The following is a 26,132-nucleotide window of genomic DNA, read 5'->3' as shown; positions in this document are numbered from 1 at the left end:
CTTATATTAATTCCTTATAAGAAAGTAATGTTTCTTGATTCATCTTAAGCTTAATTTTTTTAAAGCCATTTCCTATGCTATACATAAAGATGCATTGTAGTGTTTTGTGTCCTTCTGTCCTCTGCTAGGGAAAAGTCACCGATCCTCTAATGTCCCATTTTTACCTAATAAATTGTGAAGAGGAAGAAAGAATGAAATAATGTCTATGGAATTTGTCTGATGGCTATCTCTACATTTTGCTGTACACTTGTATTTTTATATAGTTATCAGTGCAAAGCACATATAGAGGTTCTGTCAAATAAACATTTTATCTTACTAAATAAAACAAGGGCATCTTTCTGGGACATCACCAAGTTTTATAGGGAATTCTTAACTGTTTCAATTCTCATAGAGTCCAGAAATTATAATAAGCAAGTAGTAAGTCTGTAAAATAACTCTTTGCATTACAATTTTTCCTTAAAAGGTGAGGATAATTTAAAATATCTTTATTGTGAGGATAAATAAGCATAGTTGATTATGCCATTACATTTACTCATAATCTTTCAATTATAATTTGCATCCTAAAATCCATAAAAAACATACCCTATACATGCATCTGTATGAAATGTGTGTTTATGTAAAGAAAGATAACTCTTTTCCTAATACAGACAATAAATAAAAGTCTAACAATTTGGAATCCCAGAGTATATATTCCTACTTCCACTAAAAGAGGCTGTACATTTAGTACAGTAATCAGCATTTTTTTAGTCTTTTATTTTATATCCTTCCTTGAGTCAAAGGACCTTTCTGCTCTTAAAACTTGTGTTTATCTTTTATTGTTGTTGCCAACAGTCTCAGGTTGTTGGCATATATAATTCCCATATAATTCCATTATCCCAGACCACATAATTAATCTCATGGAATTTGAAACTGTGATTATCTTCTAATGAAACTTTCCTTTAAATTACTATCAAGGACTAAAACAAAAAACAACAAAAAAATATTCTTCCAAAATTTTGTAACCTGGAAATCAATCATTCCTCCATCCAGATTAAATCGAGGATAGACTGACAGCTCTTTGACTACAAACCTGGCCGGATCCTTTGTACTCAGTAATCCAATTCCAATATTATCCAAACACGGCATAATGAAACAACAACAACATACTGGAACAAATATTCTCCATTTTAGTTTTTCAGAAAAATTTTTCAATGTATCATTTAGAATGTCAGTTTATGGTTAACAACTCTCTTTTCTTCCGAAGTGCTAACTGGAAGAAAAACGAAGTAGACATCTGTACTTCCACTGTTTAATAATTAGACTTTGCTGAAGTTGGTTCCAACTCCTTTTTCTGCAGCTTTGTTACTCACGATCCTCTTTCGTGAGACCTTTGTGTCTGTCTTTTTCATGTCACAGGTAGCTGCATTTGCCAGATTTTACCTCCAAATAAAGGAGTTAACCGCATGAATCTTAGACTCTAAGATATTCCACTGAAGAGAGAGTGTGTACAGTCCAGTAACAGATCCTACTGTTACTCGACTCATTTTGAAGTACTGTTGGTTTGCCTTTGTCCTTTTGCTTCGGCTTGGCTGTGGTCTCTCCCCTCACAGTGCCAACAGAAAGCCTCATGGAAAGCTTGGTAATGCTGCCTTCCCTACTGACAAGAACCCAGCAGCAACGAGGCCATTAGAATTATTTATTGTCTAATGATACATATTCAGAGGACAAGTTAACCCAACCTGTAACAGGTTAAGCAACGAAGAATAAAGCCAAGCACAAAGTGGTTAATTCAAATGTTTAAAATAAATGAAATTGTGGAAAGCTAATAACCTTGGAATATACTTACTTTTTGTAATCTTTCTTTCATAAATGAAATATTCCAAGGAGGGCCTGATGATTATGAAGAGTCAAGAGTCTTTTAACTTCAAACCAGTTCTCACTGGGCTTCTAATATATGTATTTAAATCTTTGAAAAAAAATACTGAGAAATAAATTTTTAAAATTGGGGGAAGGAGGCTGGATTAGTCAGGAATTACTTCAGAGACTATGGATCTTAAAGAAAATATTGACTTTAGGTAGAAAAAAAGGTGGAGGGGGCGGCAAGGGAACTCCTAAAAAGGGACTTTGCTAAGCAAAGAGGTGAGAATGCTCATGAAATACATTTGGGAGGTAATCGGGACAATAACTAGATACATTTTCACAAGTAACTAGAGAGCCATATAAATTAGCAGGAAGAGCCCAAGTTTCATTGCTAGAATATCTAAGCATCTTGTGAGAAATAGGAACCGCTGAATTTTTGAGGAAATAATTGTATTTACTGAATGCCAAGCACCAGGCATCACTAAATTTATCATTTTTATTTAATTTAATCCATGAATCTCTATGGGGGTAGGTGCTCTTGCCATCCTATTTTATAGATGAGGAAACTAAGACTTGAACAATTAATTGACCCAAAGTCACACTGAAGAGTAAGTGGCAGAAACATGATTGGGACCTACATCTTTCTGAAAAGTAAATGAATCAAACAGCATTATAAAGGTGAAAAAAATGGAACAGAAGTGGTTTTGATGGAAAGGAGGGGTAAGATATAAAAAAGGGAAGCCTGGTTAAGACCACAAGCTCTCTTTGAAGTGTAGAACATTATGCTTGGCGTTTAGCCTGCACTTAAATAGCTGTTGACTGGACTATTAGCAGAAGTCTGGAGCTGATAAGATTTTGTCACTTTCTCTTTGAACTTCACAAGTTTTCCCCCACATCATCATAATAAGCCACTAGTCTTTACTTCCACAAATTTTTTCCAGTTTTAAAAATTGACATCTACTGTATGTCACACCATGGTCTACAGCCCACCTTTGAAACATATTGGTGGCTTTGATCTCCATGCTTCTACAAAGACATTTTTAAAGATACACTTCATGTATAATGCCATCATTATTTATACTGCTGGCATACTGGTATAGATCTTCTAATTATTTGAACATTTGCATTTTAATGTCATTTTTATATGTTTGACCAAAACATAATTTTCAAAGACATGCTCTAAATGGTTATGTATTACAAAGGTAATTAAAGATTTAAAGAGATGCAGGTATCAGTTGCCATGCTAGAGCAGGGAATTATTTTAGTGGAGAACACTGAATTATACAGGAAACAAAATTTTTCTGTAGCCAAAATGTATTTCATGTATCTTTCACAAGATTCTGTCACAGCTCCGAAAAAATATATTCGATCATTTCATTAACAAAGCTTGAACTCATGCTGGGGCATCTCATTCTCAAGCGCTAGATTTAACAATGGGACTGTGAACTCCAGTGTCCATGGCAACAGTAGCTAATTCTTCTTTCCAATCATGGTGGCAATTCTCTCCCATGGCTTGAATCAGTTACAAAACAAAATACTCTCAAAGACCTTTCTGAGCCAATAGCCTTGCAGCTAATCTGCTAATAGGAAATAATCTGCAGCTAATACACACATTCCAGGGCAGCAGTGTGTTTTCTTAATACTTTGTTTCGTGGGCCTCTTTCCAAAGAAAGCACGGTAAAGAATAGAAAACAGACATTCATTAAAAATAGTATTATGCTACCTGGCCACTATTAATGTCTAAAACTTGCTGCAACTTGCAGAGTCTGTTAAATAGCAAGTCGAGAGGAGGCAACGCAGCAACAAAGAGAATGAGAGCAAACTGCTCATGCCAAGAGGGTAAGGGCTGAGTGAAGAGAAAACACTTAAAACAATGATTTTCAGCAAAGTTTTATATTTAACAAGCTTATTATTATTATTATTTTTAGTCGTTACTCTTTGTAGAATCTGTCATTGCATGCATTCTGCAGACGAGCAACAAATATCTCAATAGCCTTGTAAAGCTTTTTTTTTTTGGTCCCTACTGTGGAATAATGGAAATGGTTTAGCATTGAAATTAGTTTTTCACCTCAAGGGTCAAAGTTTAACCTCTTGAACAAGTCTAATGACCGAAATCATTCTAATTACAGACAAAAAATGGTCTTCCCCAAAGCCTGATCTAGTTGATGAATCGGCTCCCAAAGCTCAATATTGTTTTTTTGTTCAGAGGAAGACTGGGATGTTTTTGCTGGAAAGAAAAGTCATGAATAATCATAAATAAAGATGAAATACCTTTTCAACCCACTTTGAGTTGAGACTTCCTCTTGCTTGGGGTTGGGATGGCTTGACACAGCAGTTTATCTGATTCCGTGTTCCAGACCCTGCATCCTACCTGGCTCAAAGAAAATGTGATGACTGAGACTCTTCATTTGGGAAGAAGTATGGGTGGGTTCCCATTATTCCCTCTAGCCACAGTTGCCCTTCTACATTTTACCAAAAAAAAAAAAAAAAAGAAGAAGAAGCAGCAAAATGAAATCAACAGAAGTAGAGAAGGAATGAAACCTTTAAAGTTAAAGGAATCGCAACACCAAAGGGTATCTCTTCATCCTCTTTAAATCCGTTTTATAATTCTGGTTGCTATGACAACATAAGGCAACTCTGTATTACCATGACAATCTGACACAACTTTCAAAAAACAGTAAGTACTGTTTTATTCTGTTGTTCAATTGCTCCCAAGGAAACATGCTGTTACTTACTTCTGTGATGAAACCTGTACTATAGTCTAAGAGATCTTACGTCAGAAAAATAAAAGCTAAATTATGGTGGAAATTGCAGGAAAAAAAAAATAAAGGTCTGAGTTAATCACCTTTTGAATGGGATCTTATTGAAACTTTTTCCTATTCCTAAAGAATTTGAAATAAAGTGTTTTTCATTTGAAGAACAGAAACAACTTACAAGAGGGCAACTACTTATACAAAATAGTACTGATTTACCTTCTCAATTACTAAACATGTTTCTCCATTACCTGTCCAACATGAAATAAAAATCTATGAAAGGGCTATGGGAAAATCAGATAACCAGGTTTAACCTGAGTAATGGCTTATTTTGAGCTCACCATACAGTTCAAACAAAATTCTATACAGTCCAAATTTTAAGGTGACTTAAGCATACATGTGTGCCTGCTAAGTCGCTTCAGTTGTGTCTGACTCTTTGTGACACATTGGACTGTAGCCTCTCAGGCTCTTCTGTTCATGAGATTCTCCAGCCAAGAAAACTGGAGTGCGTTGTCATGACATCCTGCAAGTGATCCTCTCAATCCAGGGATCAAACTTGTGTCTCCTGTGTTTCCTGCATTGGCAGGTGGATTCTTTACCATTAGTGCTACCTAGGAAGCCCGAATTAAGCATGGTGTTTCTTAAATTTGGAGGTACCTTCAAAAAGGGAGTAGTTGGAGTCTCTTAGTTCCTTTCCTGGATGATTAGTTCCAATCGTCACTTTATAGTCAATGATTCAACACCTTTTAAGAGTCCTCTTTCCATCACCACCACCCCATCAACTCCTCCCATTGTTTCTCACATCTCATATAATAAATTAATAAGTGTATCTGTTGGGCAACTACAATATGTCAAAACCTGCATCTGAAAAAAAACCTTACAATAATTATTCACAAATAGGTGCTATTTCTACTAGGTGGAAAATAAAATTGCAACTTAGAAAGTCTAAGGAACTAAGGAACTCGCAACAAGACTCAGGCACTGATTAGCAGAACATGATTTGTATCTGCCTCTTTCCTTCCAAAACTCAAGTTCTTTCCAATCAATGGATCGCCTTGGAAATAAAGAGCATTTTCTAGACCTTGTATTATGACAATAAGCAATAAAGTCTTTAAAATATGACAAGCAATTTTTAAGTATAAAAAACACAGCCTACATCTGGATAAGATTTCTTTCTGCTCCAAATGGGTAACTATTTTGCTACATATTAACATTAGTGTTAAAAGACAGAAGAATGAATCATTTAGGCACAAAAGAAGATAAAGACTTTAAATGTGATTAATATCCTATAACAAGTTTGTCTTAAAAAGTATGCAAGTACTTGGTTTTTTAATTCTGAAATATAATGGCCATCATTTACTACTACATAACCAGGAAAGGGAAAAAAATAAAGTAAACTTTGCTGTCAGCATTTTTTTCTGGTCAAGTCTCAAGAAAAATGAGATAGAGTGAATTTCTCAATACTGGAAGAAAGTATAATGCCAACTTCATAACTGAAAAAAGCAACATCAACAAACCCACTGAATTACGAATTTTCAAATAGTACATACAGCGAAGTTGCATTGTATAACATCAATTCCCTACATTTGTATCCCAATTTTAAATCAAACTTTTTAATATATTTTACGTGCTTCTAAAATTGTATTTTTATATTTATACACACCTCCCACACCAACGTTTGCTGCTTATAAAGTTTTGATGCTAAATCATCAAATGTCAATCTCAAAAAATACCTTTTGTCTCAAGAAGTGTTCTCTTGGGTCCAAAGCCAGAGAAGAAAACTAAAGAAACAACTTTAGAAAGTTAAGGTAAAAAATGTAGGTATCAAATATAACCTTCACTTTGCTCAGGGATTATTTCTTTAAGTGAACACAGAATTTGGAGAAGGAAATGGCAACCCACTCCAGAATTCTTACCTAGAAGAGCCTGGCAAGCTACAGTCCATGGTCTCACAAAGAGTCAGAAATGATGAGGCAATTTAGCATCCATGCGCAAACACAGTATTAATTTAATTCAGTGCTTGTTTTGTGCCATAGAACACATCTGTTCCCTCTTTCCCTTACTTATGATAGTTGTAGCGTATATCAAGTCTAGAGATCGTGGACTCAAGGGTCCTCAAGTTTTAATTCTTCTGAAAAGCAGAGGAAATTGCACACAAGCAAGCTAGAAAAAGTAATTAAAGGGGAAGGAAGAACTCTACCATTTCTCTGGGGCATAACCATGGGACCTGAGCAAATAATTCTCCCATTTCATGTTGTTGAGTTTCAAAGAAGACAAACCATCTGTTTGCTCAATTTGTGACGATCTGTATGACACAAAAATATCAGAGGTTAAAGGTATGTTACGTGAATAAGCCTCTGTAGAAGGCATCTATTGTAAGCTTAGGTTTTGATGGGTATATGCCAACAAGATGCATCCTTGTGATATTAAAATATCACAGGAATACATATAAAGTCAGTATCTATTGAATGTTTATAGATGTCATAGACACCAAACAAAAAAAGAAGACATTCTCAATGCTGTCAAGGAACTAGGAGCTTGGATGAGCTTTATCAATATCTGAGCTTATTCCATGTACAAAACCCTATAGGAAATAGGGGAAAATTTAAAAGAGATGAACCTTGCCTACAAGGAGTTTAGAATATAGGAAGTTGAAGATTTTTAAAATTTTGTTTATAATAAATATAAGAGTTGCCAAGAGAATTTTGAGAGACACAAATATTCCTAGAGTACAGATAAGACAGGGGAAAAGACTTCACCAAGAATAGCATTTATTATTGTTTTGTCTTTTTCAGTTAACTTTATGACCTTAATCTGAGCAGGAACAAAGACATTAAAAAAAAAAAAGACCTTATATTATTGGTGATGTCTTAGCATTTAAAAAAGCTCCATGAAATTGAGGATTTTTTTTGTTCATTGTATCCCCAGTGTCTTCCTAGAACAATGTCAGTTTAGTAACCAATGTTAAATATCTTACAGTGGAATTAAGAATTCATGACCTTAGGCACGCCTCCACCCCCTGAGTCTATATTATACTAAAATACTTTAAGCCAGTGTTTAACAGCTACAGACAAAGGCTGGCAAATTATTATGAAAATCAGCAAGTGAATGTGCTTCACCTAAGATTTCTTTGCTCTTTTGAACACTACATCTTACTGTTGGAGAAGACGATCAATTCCAAGGTGGAAAGTTACGTTGGTTCTTTCGCCCTATTCTCTGCAGGAATAATCTTGAAGTTCAAAGCCAAGGATGAAATAAATTCTTGTCTCCAAAATTAAGATAAACATGCAAAAGATAAAATCTTCTCAGTCAAAACCGATGGAAGGAAACATGAAGATCATGCCTTTATTAAAAATAAAATTGACTATCAATCGATCAGATTCTCTTTTCTCTACAGTTTGAAGTCCTTAGCAGATTGGAGACATCAAAAGAGAAAGGCATAGGTGTGGGGTAAGGAAGTTCATCTAACATCACTAGCAAGGCAGAAATATTAGTCATATGTTGAATAAAAAGACAAAAGCAAAAACCATATAAGAAAGGTGCAGTGTAGAAAACAATGGGTACTGCTTTCTACTGCTTGCTACCTTATGATGCTGCTGCTGCTGCTAAGTCACTTCCATCGTGTCCGACTCTGTGCGACTCCATAGACCGCAGCCCACCAGGCTCCCCCGCCCCTGGGATTCTCCAGGCAAGAACACTGGAGTGGGTTGCCATTTCCTTCTCCAATGCATGAAAGTGAAAAGTGAAAGTGAAGTCGCTCAGTCGTGTCCGACTCTTAGCAACCCCGTGGACTGCAGCCTATCAGGCTCCTCCGTCCATGGGATTTTCTAGGCAAGAGTACTGGAGTGGGGTGCCATTGCCTTCTCCGACCTTATGCTACTAAGAATCAATAAAGATACAAAAGATATTACAGTTGTTTCACTGACTTTAGGTAGTTTACCAAACACTTTAGGAATACTTCTCCTCAATACCTTTTTTTCCCAGTTTTAATCTTGGGGAATAATTTCAGAATTTAGAGAATTCACTTATGTAGGACTTGACAAGCCAGAAACACATGTAGTAGAAGCCATGAATATATACTTGAATCTCGTAGTGTGGAGTTTCATGTATTTGAAACAAAAGGTTCGTGTTACACAAAGTAAAGAAAATCAAACCAAAAGGAACTTCATGTCGTGTGGTTCTTTGAGGAAATGCCAGGAGGGTTGATGGAACTATGATTCATCACAAATATACTTCTTATCACTAAAAGAAAACACATAACTCCAGACAGAAATGAGCCAGTCATGGTTGTTTACTGAAGTTGTAATAAAGCAACCTGTTCCTATCACAAGTATTTACCACCTGGCAAGTGTGGCAGACCTCAGAATAAATACCATAAACTAGAAATGTTTACTCATCCTTTTAGCCTACTTATTATGATATTCAAGTTTTTTGGAAAATGAAGTACCTTTATATCCAAAAATGACAAAGCCCTCAGAAATTACATATTTTTTTGCACTTAACAATATTCTTATGTCTCAAGCAGAATCTGTGATATAATTATTATTATTCCCATTTTTATTTAATAGAGGAATAAATTCAGGAATGGATGAAGATCTACTTTGGCATAAGTATTATGCAGGTTCAGAGATGACACACTTCTTGGTTATTTCCTAAACTCTGAAATTATGTTGATCAATAACAAATGGCAATTGACTCAAATTTATTACAATTTATCTCCCAATAAAATTGTGCTCACTTTGGGTTGCCATTTCCTTCTCCAAGGGATCTTCCTGACACAGGGATTGAACCCAGGTCTCCCACATTGCAGGCAGACACTTTAACCTCTGAGCCACCAGGGAAGCCCATTTGAAGATTACTCCAGTGTTCTTGCCTGGAGAATCCCAGGGACGGGGGAGCCTGGTGGGCTGCCGTCTATGGGGTTGCACAGAGTCAGACACGACTGAAGTGACTTAGCAGCAGCAGCAGCAGCAGAACAAAAATTTCCAGCAAATGGAAGGTGCTCTATGCTAGTGACATGTACGTACTACTGATGAATAAATATGTCCTGCTTCTTTGGAAAACCAAAATGATTTTTGGTTTTATTAATAATAATACACAAAAATAAGATTAACCAGGGCCAGCAGCTTTCCAGTGTTTTAATACTAGGTTTCCTGTCTTTTCTTTTTCTTTCCTTCATTTTTCTGTTTGTGTGCTCTTTACCCTCAAGAGAATATTTGCTGTTTTGTGTAGGCAAAATTTTCTAGGTTTTAAAAGTCTAAGATTTTCAAATTGAGATCTTTTATAGATCAGGTTTTACAACAAACAACAGAAAAGTTAAAAGCAATAAGAATGCAAGAAGAACCTTTAATCAAAACCATAAGTTAGGGGTGTCTCCCGAAACACAGTTTTCTTTAGTAATGGAGTCGGTCTGTCTGAAGTGTTTCCATACTATTTCCTGGGGGCAGAAGAAATGCTGCTTCATTATTCTTGTAGGTTAAACAAAACTTAATGAACACAGATTAAAATAAATTATGGAGTTTGTTTTCTAAGTCTGAGCAACATAACTGACTATGCAGTATAAAGATATTTTCATACAGTTGGGCTGAATATAGGGAGGTGGGATACCATGTGGCGTTATTTGTGACACTGGGTTAAACATGAAGGGCTTTCGGAAAATGCGGGATTTATTCCTTAAGTTACTTAAGTTCAATGCCATCCTTCTGTCATTACCAAACAGGGCAGGGTTCTGTCTAATCAGATTTGTCTCAGCTAGCCACCTCCTCTAGTGCAACAGCAACTAACATACTATTATTAATACCTCCTTAATGAATTCTGTAAGAATCTTCATGCTAAATGTTTGTACCTTCAAATAATTTCTGTAGAAATAAAAACCATACTTTTAAAAAACATTTCTGCCACTTGATCATTTCAGTGGGAAAAACATAGAAAGAGGTTATCGGTATTCAGCTAACTTGAATATAAACACATAATGAACTTGGATTTAATGCCAATGTAGTTCAGTCATGCATGCGTTCCTGACAATGACGGAGAATCCCAAACTTCAAGCATGTGAACCAAACATCCCCCCAGTGTGCGTAAAGATCTAGCAATGGAGTGATTTCTTCCATTGCTCTTTTTCACAGAGTCAGAGGTACAGCATGTAAGGAGCCCTGTGACCTGGAACAGTGAATTCTTAACTCCTCTCTTGGCTGTAGTTATAGCCACCAGTCTCTTCCAGGCATCATCAATATCATGGGATTACTCTTCAGAATCAGTTCTACGATTCCTAACCATATTTTCTCAGAGTCCCTTCTTACTTCATGCTTCCTGGGTTAACTCATATATTTGTTTACTTATTCATTCACTAAATACATAACTGAATACCTGCCTATGTTCCAGGTACTACATTAGGTGGTTAGAGACGTTAAAAGGAAGAAAGATGATTCTGGCCTCAAGGTGTTTACGGCTAGTGGGGAGACTAATATGCAAATAAAAAAGATGATATAGTGTAACTGCTATAACCTAGGTATCCACAAACTCTAGTTGAAGCTTTGACCATAAATGAGAAATCTCATTTATGCCTGTGATTTCAACTAAATCTTAAATACCCCCAATTTCCAAATCTGTATAGTCAAAAGAAGAATCTCTACTTGGAGCCACTTTCTCATCCGCTTAGTTTTAAGGAGTGGACCCAAACATGTGACATTCAAAGACAAACAAACAATATCATTATCACTAAGATGATTCCCACCCACCCACACACCAAAAAAAAAAAAAAAAAATACGTCTTAGTTCTCTATCTTTGTAATGGTATATTTTTTTCACATTGTCAGCCAGGGGAAAATAGGAGGTGATTTTCTCACAGGATGTATCTAATCTTCACCAACTCTAGGTAACTTAATCTCTTAAATTTCTCAGAAACAGTACTCTTCTCTAAATTTATTCCATTGTCTTAATTCAGGGCTTCTATTGATTTCTAATTGGTATCTTCTTATTTGGACACCGTCACTGCCAGCAGAATCCTAAAATGCAGATTCAATCTTGTCCTTCCCCTGGTTAAATTTTCAGTGATTCACTATCAAGCTGTGCTTAGTCACTCAGTGGTGTCTGACTCTTTGCAACCCAATGGACTACAGCCCACTGGGCTCCTCTGTCCATGGGCATTCTCCAGGCAAGAATACTGGAGTGGGTTGCTATGCCCTTCTCCAAGGGATCTTCCCAACCCAGGTATCGAACCCAGGTCTTCCACATCACAGGCTGATTCTTAACCATCTGAGCCACCTTTCAAATCTACCTTCCTTGCATTTTAGAGCCAACACATACTTAACTATATGGGAAATAAATTCTCCTATGTGGACTACAAATGAGTTAAGAATGGAATCATCTAAAACAGGGGTCCCCAACTTCTGGGACCTAACAGCTGATGATCTGAGGTGGAACTGATGTAATAATAATAATAGAAATAAATTGCACAATCAGTGTAATGCCCTTGAATCATCCCCAAACCATCCCACACCACCCATCTGTGGAAAAACTGTCTTCAAGGAAACTGATCCCTGGTGCCAAAAACGTTGAGGACCGCTGATCTAGAAGAATAAAGTCACCCACTTAGGATATGCTACAAATGTGAGCCCATTTTTTTCTTGATAGAGCAAAATACAGTCAGAAGACCAGGGCAAGGTCAAGTAAGTCACCACAGTCTCTTCCAAGCTATGATTTTAGTTTCCTAAATCACAATGATCAAAATGAGAAAGTCCACAGAGGATGGACTCCAGCAGCTGAAAGCAGATGAGAATACCTTGGAGGCCTGGGCACTAATCAGCCTTAACTTCAGAAACTAGAATAACGAAAGGCTTACTACCTCCAGTCACTGGCTCCCTCCCCCTTATCTCTTTGATGGAGAATTCAGGCAAAACACAAGAGAAAGTTAAACAGAAGCCACAGAACAGAAATGGGGACATTCACAAGGTCTGAAGTGTCCAAGCACCTGAAGGCTCTCTGATATTCCAGCTTATATGGTATCCAGGCCCACAGCAAAGTCCAGAGTGGAAATAAAATACCTAGAAACAATATACTATGTCTGGCCCACAGGAGAAGCTCAAAAAAATGCAGTGTGTTTGAGTGTTAAACAACTAGATACAATAATGAGACTGTTAAAAACAATAAGTCAACTAATCATGCTTAGAATTTTAAAAATACACATATATGTACATGTACACATATTTTTTAAAATGGCATCTCATTTATTTAAAACTTTATTTTTTGTTGTTGTTCAGTCATCAAGCCCTGTCCTACTCTTTGTGACCCCATGGACTGCAGCACACGTGTCCCTCACCATCTCCTGGAGTTTGCCCAAGTTTGCAGGATGCATAGTCATCATTATTCATAGTGAATATTTTTTTTTAGATAATTTATTTTCATAAGTCTTCAATGTAAATACCTAGAAATATTCTGGCTTCCTTGATACATAATGTAATGCTAAAACCCTACTGGATGGTGTTTCTCTTTGTATTCAAAATATTCTAAGATTGACACGTAAGATATTGGTGAATTACTATACAATTCAACTATACAATTCAACCCAAAGTTCGGTGCTGCCTGTCAAAAAAACTGCACTCAAATTTGTTTTAAAAAGAAAACAGTCAAAAGAAATAGTTCAAATCTAATCACAGATTAGGATAAAACCCTCTTATTTTCTACATTTTAAGAAAAAGCCTCCTTCAAAATTACTAGAAATAATTTTAATAATATTTAATATTAATTACAAATATTTTATAAATAAATCATAATAGAATAAACTTAAATATCCTGAAATAGAGAAAAATATAGGGTAAATACATATATATAGGGTATCTTCAAACTAAAATGCCAGACAGGATTCAGTTTTATTTAAAATTAGATGGCTGGGTCAAGCTTCTTAAAATTGCCACAGCTCTAGAAAAATCGTAATTCTGGCTGACAAAATGAAAAAGTTAAAAATTGCTTTGAAAGAGGCAAAAATCATTTATTAGCAAGGATGCAAATATACAAACAATTGCATTTTGTCCTCATCTTGATTGATTCTGGAGTTATTTCTGGGTTGACAGAAAAGAACAAACATTCCTTTCTTAACATGGTAATGTAATTTGTACCACCAACTTACTATTGCAATGAAAACCATGTTTTCCCTTATTTGGTATTATCATGATGGTGCATTAAATTTACGTACCCTTACCATTATAGATGACAACTTACATATTTTTCCAAGAGCTTTTTTAAAATTATACAACTTGCTTATTGGTCCCACGCTTCCCATCTCAGACAGGGTAACTTCCTGGCATCCCTTCTGTGTGCGTGTTCAGTTGCTCAGTCGTGTCCAACTCTTTGTGATCCCATGGACTGTAGCCTCCCAGGCTCCTTTGTCCATGGAATCTTCCAGGCAAGAATACTGGAGCAGGTTGCCATTTCCTACTCCAGGGGATCTTCCTGACCCAAGGATTGAACCCGTGTCCACTGAGCCACTTGGGAAGCCCTACATCCTTTTCATCATCCGTCAAACCCTTCTCATAGCTAACCAGTCACCAAAACTTGTGGGTCAACTCCACTACAATGCTTCTACTTTCAGAAAATTATTAGGTCTCACTTAGACTGTGTATCAAAAATACACACACATAGATACATATATAAATATATAGTCTGTTTTAGCCTGTCCTAAAATAGGAGTTGCAAAGTCCAAGATATCCTAGGACAAAAGGAATGGGAACAAGGCACTACCGGTTGAGAAATTCTGGAATGTCTAAGGACTACTGTAAAAGCAACTATTTCCATACTTCTTCTTTGTTTCCTTTTTGTTTTAAGCTACTGAATGATATATGGGTGGAACAGGATCATGAGCGAATGACTTGTACCACCTAAAACATGAAGTGCAGATGATTTCAGAGTAGTCAAGATCCCTTCCATCATCAGAATGTAAACTTGTGCTCTTATCGTTCACTGCTCTCATGCACAAAACTCAAAGCTCTCAATTGGAGAATTGGTTCTTTCCCAACCTTTAAATACTTTTTTTTTGTTGTTTTTAAACAAAAACAAGTGGTAGAATAGGCAGCTTCAAAAATCTTGTTAAGGGAAATGATTTTCTTAACATAGGTCAGCCCATGTGGTTATGAGTGATACTGATAGTGCTGAGTCATTTTCCCTGAAATTATTATCTGCTAGGCCTATTTATTTCTGAAATCCCCCAAAGATTGTTGATTTTGAAATGTATGAACACCTACCTCAAGAATTCATCCACAGCTAGCTCATATATATTCAAGTAACACTTTAAATTAAATAAAATTGAAATAAAGTAAAAAGGAGAACTTATTCAGGTATAAGAAAATCATTCACTGTAAAAATCACCATTAGATAAGTGTTTTCTTCAAAGATACGGCAATTGTGTGGGGGACTTTGGTTGACATTTTTGTAAGGTACAAGATACATGCCATCAGATCCAAGTTGAGACCCATTATCATCTGTTATTCTGGCAAAAAAAAAAAAAAAAATGTCTTACCAAGTTCAGCAAGCCTCTGTAAATGTGAAATAAAAGACAGTCCTTCTCAGGGTATCTGGTAGAATGCTCTGAAGGTTATTGTCATTATCAATTACCATTTATGGATGCTTTCAAGGAAAGAATTATGCCAAATCAACCAATGTACCAAAAAAGACAAGAAAGAAGTGTCTTATGAAATATAAAGCTGTCCACACCATGTTTGAAATATAACGAAAACCATGTTTATGCACGACTGCTGTTAACATGGTTTCACTTGCAGTGTAGACAGGACGGTAAATTATCACACATTCCCCTAACAGGACTTGGCCTCACTTTGAAATCACAGTGGTAATATTTTTAATATGTAAGAACTCTTACCTGAGGCTAGACGTAAGAGTCAGGGAAATGCATGTGTGCCAAAACTGTTTTAATGTGTGACACAACCACACATTCCTCCTTTTTCTAAAATGTCAGCTGCATGTGACATCTTGATAGCGTTATCTTCTCTAAGTGTTACATGTCATGTGTTAGTTAATGGCCTGAAATTACAAAACCCTTGGCCATGCCCATTTCTACCTATACATACAAGCATTTCTTAAAACTGTCTCTTAATCCTTTTAACAAATAACAAATAATCTAACTACTTACCAGAGGTATGCATTTGTTCCAAAATCTTTATACATCATTCTTGAAAAGTGATCTTGTAAAGCATTGGCAAAAACTTAGACACCTTTGTTTACCAAAGTTAGGTCTTAAGCCTTATGGAGGCAATTTGAAAGATTTTGAAAAATGATGACTTACAGACTGAATGCTTGTTTAGACTTAAAAGCTTCCTGATTTAAATATGTGTGTGTGTGTTTAAGTGTCTGCAAATGCTTTCCTCCCAAAGTTTTATTTATTTGTAACTTTCTAAGCAGGTGGAAAGGAGAGTATTTCAAAACTATAATGAAAATCTGAAGATCTATCAACATTAATCCACAACTTAATTTTAGAAAATAAAACATTTGATTAATATGTGATTATTTTTTGAGTCAAAACAGTTTTGGTTTTTCAGTGAGAGCAGTCTACCTTGTTAACCAACTATAAAGATTTATATGATGTCACACAGCTTTCTAAAATGCTGTTAATAAATTATCCAAAAGAAAATGTAAGGGAAAGAATGCCATATATGATTTAATAACCTAAGTGACCAGGAGATAAAATCAGAAGATCAGAACTTTTCTCTAAAGAAACACATTTTAAATTCTAATTTACAAATCTGTATGGGAAAAAAAAATTAAAAGAGGGATTCGACTTTTCATATACCGGGTTATCAAGAGGCCCAGGAAATGAAGTTCTGAGATAACAAAAGAGAATACAGTTTAGAAATAAATTGTCAGAGGTAATTAAGAATTGAGAATTATCCCTAGAGTTGATTTCATAAATCAAATTTCTCTAAGTAGAAATCAAACAGTCTTAATGGAGCTCTTATCTTACAGCATTATAAAAAGACATTTATAGAACTGTCATGTCATTGTTACTATTGCATTGTCTGGTCCATTACATATTAAGCATTTAGAGAGGCTTTGTTCAAATAACTCTTATTTAATTGGAGGAAAACATTAAATATTGGTTTAGCATGTGTGCGTGTATAAGTTGTATCCAACTCTTTGTGACCCTGTGGACTGTAGCCTGCCAGGCTCCTCTGTCTGTGGGATTCCCAGGCAAGAATGCTAAAATGGGTTGCCATTATCCTTCTCCACAGGATCTTCCAGACTCAGGGATCAAACTCGTATCTCCTGTGTCTCCTGCATTGGCAGGCAGATTCCTTATCACTGTGCTGCCTGGGAAGCCCATTGGTTTAGATACTTACCTAAACAGGATGACCTAAATTTAAAAAGAGTCTGTATCTTTAAACTGTTGGGCAACAACGATCAATTTTTAAAATTATATTTGGACAATTATAGCTATCTCTTTTCTTCAAATATCTACTATTAATACAGATAGTTCCCTGTATACTCAGAAATTAAGTCCTATTTGCAAAATGTTTACAGTTAACGTCTGTCCTGTTTTAAAACTTACAATTTTTTTTCTTCACGATTGTGCAAAGCACAAACATGAAATGGTATCTGGTCATTCTCTGAGTTCGATCTCTAAAAGGTGAGGAGAAAACGGGAAGGTCGAGTCTAATTTGGTTTTCAAAAATACATTTAAAGAAAGAATGGTTCAGGTTAAAAATAAAGACGGCTCAGTTTTATCTCTTACAGTAAGTAGCCGAAATACGAGCTGAAAACCCATGGAAGCTGTACTCATTTCTGCTCACAAAGAGCTGTTCTACTGTCTGTCTGCAAATAAATCTCCTCAGTAAATAGCTCCAAGGTTGAGCTAAAGAATATTGTATGGATCAAAGAATTCATGTCTTCCTGTGTAAAGTGAACAGGCCGCAAGCTCACTTGTTTGTCTAAAACAATTAGAGCGAGTATGAAACGGAGGGGGTTGGTACAAATAAGTTACAGCTGATTTTACTCTGCAAAATATTTAAGGGGGGTTTCAAATTAATAACCACCCAGGCCCCCAAACAGCCTAATCTTTGTCAATTGGTGCCAAATTATGCAAGGTGCTGCCAATTCTGGTTGTCTAACAAATCAAGGCCAGTGTATGTTACTCCTCGGCTGAAGTCTGATTGATTCTGGTCATTATATGGGCTGATCTCATTTTCACACATGGAATCAATATGGGAGCCAGATGTTCATTTACAGAGAAGCATTGAAACGACTCATCTACACGCAACTTTATCCCGGACTACAGAGCCCCACAGACCCATCGCCTCTCCTCACCCATACAAAGCTTCACACAGTACAAAACCTATAAAACATTCTGCTAATATTACTGTCAGCTGAATGACTTTTACAGTACTATATAAAGTTGACAGATAATACATGCCAGTCCTAATTTGAGATAGACCTTTTCTTTGGGGACCTCAACCATTGAACAAGCAAACAGATTGAGAAGTAACATTTATTACAACACATAAATCATTTTCTTACAACTACGATAGGTCTGGCCTGAGGGTGAAGCCTCTGTATAGGCTGTGAATCCTAATGACTGCTTAAGTTACTAAATTGTCTTGCCATTCCACGGCTGGTGTACAGGAAAGAGTTGGTCTAGCTTTTCAAAAGGAGGATCTGATCACAATAATTTTTGTATTCTCTTTCTTGCAAAAAAAGACTAATAACTTGCCTTTCTGAAATAAAAAAGTAAAACATCAGTTTCACTTGAATAGTAATGACCACCTTACCATAATTATTCAAATTAGATAGATAGGTGCTCTATTTCAATTCATGCAAAAATTACTGCATGATTCAACACGAGGACTAAACTCAAGTTTACTATAAATATACACAAGGAATTTGTCATTTTAAAAACAAAAAGTGTAATATATCAGTAATATAATGGAATCAATGTTTATGGCATGAACTTTCTTTGGAGAAAAATGATGTCATAATAAAGAATGAAGGGGTAGAATATAAAGAAAGGATGATAAGCAAGCTTGAAGGATTCTTGCATTCTTTGAAGAGCTGACTGAAAGCAAAATTCTCCAAACCTGAAAATACTGACTTCATACTATACTAAGTTGACAAATCTAACGTGCTTTTCACAACACAGTTAGTTGCTCTTATGCTTTTCCTATAGTACTATTTTGAAAACGCATGGGTTACCTGAATACAGTGAGACCGTATTTCATATGCAATAGTTTTTCTGTAATTCCTCAACCATCTTGGCCTCAGTGGAGTCTTCTAATTGCATTTAGTCCTGCTCAATACTTCATGAAGATAATCCAAAGGATGTCTGTTTTTCATCAGGTAACGACCATTAAATTTGGCTGTATTTCCTCCTAAATCTTGTTGAATGGCATAAGAAAGAGAAGCTAAAAAACCTTTTCTTGTAACTCTGCTATTGTTTCTGAACCCAGACCTCTCTAGAATTTTAGCTCCCTACTGCAGAACTCAGAGGCCAGTGCCATTTGGAAGTGAATCCAAAATACTCTCCACCTTCTGATTGACTTTCCTGGAGGATTTGTGTCTAATGCATCGTTCAGCATATCCTGGAAAGACTGCTCACTTCTAAGACAAGTTTTATATAGTGCAGCATTTGGGGCCTGTCTTTCTTTCTCTTGAACTAAATAAAAAGTGTCCCAGTAAATATTCTCCTTTATGATTTAAAAATTCCTCTCAGTGACTCCTTATGCTGAATTAAAATTATAGCAAGCTAAGGACTAAGTAATAATACTTAGCTAAGGATAATAATATTTAGCTAAGGACTAAGTAATAAGTCATATCTTGTTTCAAGATATGACCACATAGGCTTCCATGGTGGCTCAGTGGTAAAGAATTCGCCTGCCAAATCAGGAGTTGCAGCTTCGATCCCTGGGTAAGGAAGATCCCTTGGAGAAGGAAATCACAGTATTTCCTTCAGTCCAGTATTCTTGTCTGGGAAACTCATGGACGTGGTTCCCATTCCTTTCTCCAGGGGATCTTTCTGACCCAGAGATTGAACCTCCATCTCCCGCATTGGCAAGCAGATTCTTTACTACTGAGCCACCAGGGAATTTCATCAGTGGCTTTACTCTTAACCAAAGTTCGACTCTTTTAGCATGATACTCAAGTTTGTAACTCTGTGTCTTCAAGTATAATTCCTTAAAGTAAAGATCTCCTGGATTCAAAAGAATGCATGCTTAATCATGTCTGACTTTTTGACCCTATGGACTATAGCCCCCCAGGCTCCTCTCTCCATGGGATATCCCAGGCAAGAATACAGAGAGGGTTGCCATTTCCTTTTCCAGGGGATCTTCCTGACCCAGGCATAGAACTCGTGTCTCTTATGTCTCTTGCATTGGCAGGTGGATTCTTTATCACTGAGCCACATAACTTGCATCTTCTGCTAGTATCCACACTATACCCAATCCATCCCACTTATCTTAGTCTTCCCAATCCTTCAAAGCCCAGTCCAGTCACATATTCTCATACACATCTGGAAATACACTTCCATGTGCCATTTCCCCATGGTTCTCCTCTTTAAAGAAACACTGGAAGTATAAAGCCATATAAACACATATACAAAACTTGGCTTGTAATAGATTTATCCTCTATGATGTTGTGTTTTTTTTTTTTTTTTTCCCAAAGGCTAACAAGGAACTTTAAGGGTTCTTAAAATCCTAGAGTTGCAGACACTGAACTCACTGATCACTCACACCAGAGCTCAGGTCAGCCCTCTATAATTCAGGCTTTCCTCCAAAAACTATTAATCTGTTCTTCCCAAGCCATAAATTTTAAAGTAGCTATTATTACAACTCAGTTCTCTGGGACTTTGTCTCTTAGGCTCTGAAAAGAATGTTAAACTTCTGACAATGACACTGTTCCTCAACTGTCAATTTCTTATTGAAAAATTTTCATTAAGATTGAAAATTTTTTGCAGGGAGTCCTGTTTTGGCTCTAACCTTGGCTTTTCCCAATGCATTTCCCATCTTGAAAATAAGTCCTTCTTTTACCTCTTACATAGCTCAACAAGTCAATTCAGAATTCAGCACACATGTCACATTGCTTTATTTATCAATATTAGATAATTCCTCCTGCCATATTGAAGCATTTTGAGGAAAGCTATCTATCCTTTATCTCCATTTTGAATGTCAAGGTTATCAGAATTAGTTCCAGATACAGATGTTAGAAAGTCTCATTCAATTGAAGAAATAAATGTAAAGGATTTTAAGGACGTAGTCAAGCAATATTGGATCACTAATTCATGCACCTGTTTCAAGGACTAAATATTAGTCTTAGAGTAGTTTGTTTTACTTTTTTTTTTCCCTTTAAAGTTGTCCTTCATTAAATTGTTTGGCCTTCTTTTAGGGGCACTTGTGCCAAAGGCTATGCATGTCAAGAGTTTAAAAAGCATAGCTCCTGCCAAATCTGAAATTATTGCCTTTCCGGTGGAGGAAAAAAGCTACAGACATGTATCAGGGAAAAGAAGGACTTTTGTCTCTTTCAATCTGAATTATGTGCTGCAACAAAACTTATCTGTAAATTTTCTACATGACTAACATTATGCTCTATCAGATTTTCTTTAAAATAAATATATATATTGCTGCTTAGAAACCATTTTTTTTGTTTTTTTGTTTTTTTCAGGAGACAACCAAAAGACTATGCCTGCATTTGATTGGTCTTTGTTTGGCAGTATTTCTTCAATTTTGTGTGGGTCCAGACAAAAATGACCAACTGTCTCTGTTGGGTATCTGCCTCCCAGAACATGTCCCCTGTGCCCAAAGTTTCAGTTACTCTCCCTTTTTGTTTGCCGATCTAAAATTGATCCCTATTTGCAGTAAAGTACCACATGCTATCTATCACTCCTGAAGTGAGACTTTGGGTTCCAATGTTGTAAAATTCCCACAACAGATCTGGGATGCAATGAAGACCTGACATATTCTGCGTTTCCCCAAAGGACAAAGGACTCTTTGGTTTACATGATAAAAATGAGAGAACAAGGACTTTTATAGGGGATCTTTTATACTGTCAAAGATATTCAGCCATAATCAATTCAACCACGACAAATTCAACTTCCACAGTGAATCTAAACCATATTTAGCAGCTAAAACACAAGTTATATTTAATTAAGAAGTTAAACTATATGTGACATCCACAAAATGGATAACACAAAGGCTTTGCCACATAACTACACTTAGTTGAAGACAAATGCATTTTAAAATTTTAAAATATTTATCCCACGAAAAATTTAACATATTAAATTTACAGCTAAACAAAATTTTGTCTTTAGAAAAAACTATGATGACAAGCCATTGCCACCATCTTTAAACAATGAAAAGCTACCTTCATTCTCAAAAGGTGGCAAGATTTCTGGCCCTTACTAAGAATGTGTAAGGATTTCCACTTAAAATTTTCTATTTTCAGGGGTTTATAAAAGCTATAAAAATTCTCTCCAAGCTGAAACTTGGCAAACAAGAACTCAGCATGAGGACATTTTTTTTAAAGCCTAAATTTAAAAACAGTATGTTCACGTACTTTTTTAAGCACCAGAAGACAAAAAGGAGAGAATTTTTGAGGTTTTAGTTGCCTTTTTTTAAAAAAAATCTGCATTCCTCAGGAACTACTTTGCTTTTAAAAATGGAAATCTGCAGACTATAAATTCAAAGTTTGGCCCCTTTTCTTCATGAATTTGATACAATTTAAAATGGAGCTGATCATGAAGGGAAGAAACTCATTGTTCTCCGAAGACTGTTTCCAGAAATAACTATACAGTCCTCTCCTCCAATATGGATTTGAAAGATAAATGCATCACTTCTTTTTTTTCCCCCTGAGCTAAAGAAGCTATTTTCATGAGTGAAAAAGTTCAATGAATCACCATCATATTTTTGGTCAGAGAATACTATATTTTCTATCTCTGCCTCCACTAAAACATATATATATATATATATGTACATATATATAAAACATATGCTTATATATAATAAATAATTTTATTTATTTGTCATTATCTACCACAGCCTTGGAGAAGGGAATGGCAACCACTTCAGTATTCTTGCCTGGGAAATCCCATGAACAGAGGAGCATGATGGGTTACAGTCCATGGGGTCACAAAGAGTCGGACACAACAGACAGATTAATATACACACACCAAAGGCTTAGATTTTAGTCACAATTTAGTTCCCTTGAATTTTGTGTGCATATGTTAAATTCCATAAATCAGTTCAGTTCAGTCACTCAGTCATGTCCAAATCTTTGCGACCTTATGGACTGCAACACACCAGGCTTCCCTATCCATCACCAACTCCCAGAGCTTGCTCAAACTCATGTTCATCGAGTCAGTGATGCCATCCAACCATCTCATCTTCTGTCATCCCCTTCTCCTCCTGCCTTCAGTCTTTTCCTGCATCATGGTCCTTTCTAATGAGTCAGTTCTTCACATCAAGTGGCCAAAATATTAGAGCTTCAGTTTAAGCATCAGTCATTCCAATTAATATTCAGGACTGATTTACTTTAGAATTGATTGGTTTGATCTCCTTGCAGTCCAAGGGATTCTCAAGAGACTTCTCCAACACATGGAAAAGTAAGGTTATTATGTGAGGGCATGCATGTGTACAAAGTCACTTCAGTCATGTCCGATTCTTGTGACTCCATCAACCATGGCCCACTAGGCTCCTCTGTCCATGGGATTCTCTAGGCAAGAATACTGAAGTGAGTTGCCATGCCCTCCTCCAGGGGATCTTCCCAATCCAGGGATTGAACCCCCAGTTTCTTATGTCTCCTGCATTGGCAGGTGAGTTCTTTACCTCTAGCGCCACCTGGGAACCCCAGGTTATTGTATACATACCTCTAAAAATATATCTTACATATATGTCCTAATAAGGCTGGTCTAGTATTGCATCAAACACATCTCAACATATTTTAGAATTTTAACTATTATTTCACCTCTCAAAATATCTAACTACTCTGACCCAAATGCTGTTATGAGGAGTGGGAAGGCCACACAAAATGTAATGAATAAGGCTTGGTTCATGTTTCTAAGCAGTCCATAATCTAATTTATGGAACGAGACACAAGAAATGATAACACTTATATCCATACTCTCTTTGTATAACATACACACACACCATAATATTAGGTTTTAGTCACAATTTAGTTCCCTTGAATTTTGTGTGGATATGTTAAATTCCATAAATCAGTTCAGTTCACTCAGTCATGTCCAACTCTTTGCAACCTCATGGAGTACAGATTCCCTATAAATTTTTTTTCAAAAAAGGTGGCCTCCATTGGCTTATTATCTTTCTTCCATCCTTGAATTTTAGAACACTTATATAGTTAAGCAACCTTTTCATCACAGTCTGGTTTTAATTTTTTTTTGGCTGTGCCACGTACTATGTGGGATATCAGGCTCGAGATCGAACTCTAGCCCCCTGCATTGAAGCACAGAGTTTTAACCACTGGACCCACAGGGAAGTTCCCACCATCTGATTTTAGAACACTTTTTACCAATGCAAATCTTTACCTCAACCCCATAGTGATCCTCTTTCTGAAGCAAACCAATCCTGCTCACCCAGAGGCCAACTCCCCCTTGCTCTTCCCAGAATTCATTCTACTTCCCTTTCGGAAGTGTCATTTCTGCCTTTGGGACTTCGTTATCAGAGTTTGGAACTCTAAAACCTAAAGTCCATTTTCCCCCGTGATTTTTCTAACTTCTTCCTTTCCCGGGGCTCTGTCACATGCCACTCCGCAGTCTGATATCCGCTTGCATAGCCTGACCCACAAAGGGCCAGCTCTCGTCTCCAGCCTGCTGCCCCAGGGGCAGGCTTGGTCTTGCTGTCATCCAGAGTGTCTGCAAAAATGCAAGGCTGAACTTGACTCAGTATTTTCTCTGTAGAACTTTCTCAATTAATTCACAACTGCCACTTACCTCCTACTTACACTAGAAACTGGATGAAAATAAATAGTATCAAGAATTAAACTGAATAGACAGGTCAATATCTAAAGAACCTCAAAGCAAGAGAAGGAAGTGAACATGTTAAATCCAAAACAAAAATACTATTTTGATGTAAAAATCAAAAACAAAATCAAAGTGAAAATATCTTGACCACTTCAAGGATCTTTACTGAAAATACAGCAGTAGGTGTAATGAGTGTTTAAAATTTGTTATTATTAGATAAAGCATATGTTTAACAGGAACCTCCCTTTCCCTTCTTTCTTATCCCATGGTCAACTCTCAAGCTATTATGATTTTTAATAGTTTCACCTATAAATTATTTTTAAAATATCCTTAAATTATTATGATTATCATTATTTATACAATGATTTAAGTTTGCCATACTGATGTTAGTTCTCATTTATACACATTATAGTTTAATTTTGCAGTGAACTATTACACGCCATAATTCTAAACACATTTCACTTGAGCCTTTCAAATAAACAGCAGGGACACAAAAAAACAGCTGAACGGGAAAAATTACTTCCCAGGCAAGGATAGGAAATGACTGTGGTTCCATTAATATTCTCATGTTCAAATGCATGACGTCTACCATCACAAGATCTTTACACTGTAATGTGTCAATTCCAATATAAGAAAAACAGGATATATTTTGGTGTTTTTTTTTTTTCTAATATGGTTCTTGTATGACAAAGAATAGTAGAGTAAAAGGCCAAAAGGAATCTCCACAGATGACATACAAGTACATATTTGATATAATTAAGCTGGTATAGAAGGGAAATTTGTTGCCGACTTAAGAAAAATGAAGTAACTTTTCTAGGGCCATTGAGTAAGTTGAAGGGAATCAAGCTGGAATACAAAGACATAGCCTCATTTTCCAAACTCTTTACTTCTTTATGTAGCATAAATGACACGAAGATCTTGGTGGTGTCACCCCTGTGACACCATCTTGCAGAAGTCAAGGAGATCTGACATTCTCAAAGACTAAACTCCTCTTTGACAACTATGATCCAAACAGATTCAGAAACTTAATGAAGTGACATTAATAAGTTTAGTTGAAAAGTTAGAATTAGTTCACCATTTTATGCAGAAAGAGTTTAATAATCTGCAGAATACTCAAACCTATGCATTTTGCCATGAAGTATAAATTAAATTAAATGCCAGATACCGTTTTCCTATGACTTTAAATGTAACTAGTTTGGTATGTAGCATTAGTATAAACATACTGATCAATCTCTCTCTCTCTTTTTTTTCATGTAACCGAACTAAAGTGTTAGTGGCTCAGTCGTGTGCAGTTCTTTGTGACACCATGTACTGTAGCTCGCCAGGCTCCTATGTCCATGAAATTCTCCAGGCAAGAATACTGAAGTGGGTAGCCATTTCCTTCTCCAGGGCATCTTCTCGACCCAGGGATTGAACCTAGCTCTTTTGCATTGCAAGCAGATTCCTCAGCATCTGACCACCAGGGAAGCCCTCAAGATATTAATAATGACTCTTTTAATAAGCCTTAAGTGTTTCACCTGAATATTCATTGGAGGGACTGATGCTGAAGCTGAAGCTCCAATACTCTGGCCACCTGATGCGAA

At 36.3% G+C, this 26,132-nt stretch overlaps 1 protein-coding gene and 1 long non-coding RNA gene across 10 annotated transcripts in view; both read right to left on the bottom strand.

Annotated features, from left to right (window-relative positions):
* Nucleotides 1-26,132, bottom strand: part of TRPS1 (transcriptional repressor GATA binding 1) — a 279,210-nt gene that overhangs the window by 86,808 nt on the left and 166,270 nt on the right. The window lies entirely within an intron of this gene.
* The window catches only part of LOC133260607 (uncharacterized), an 89,163-nt gene that overhangs the window by 50,554 nt on the left and 12,477 nt on the right, over nt 1-26,132 (bottom strand). The window contains exon 1 of the long non-coding RNA XR_009740888.1: nt 4,111-26,132. This exon is cut by the window's right edge and continues 12,477 nt beyond it. This is a non-coding gene — a long non-coding RNA (uncharacterized LOC133260607). The remainder of the gene's footprint in view (nt 1-4,110) is intronic.

Source organism: Bos javanicus, chromosome 14 (assembly GCF_032452875.1).
Source record: "Bos javanicus breed banteng chromosome 14, ARS-OSU_banteng_1.0, whole genome shotgun sequence".
NCBI classification, from domain to species: Eukaryota; Metazoa; Chordata; class Mammalia; order Artiodactyla; family Bovidae; genus Bos; species Bos javanicus.
This window is presented reverse-complemented; position numbering and strand designations above follow the sequence as displayed.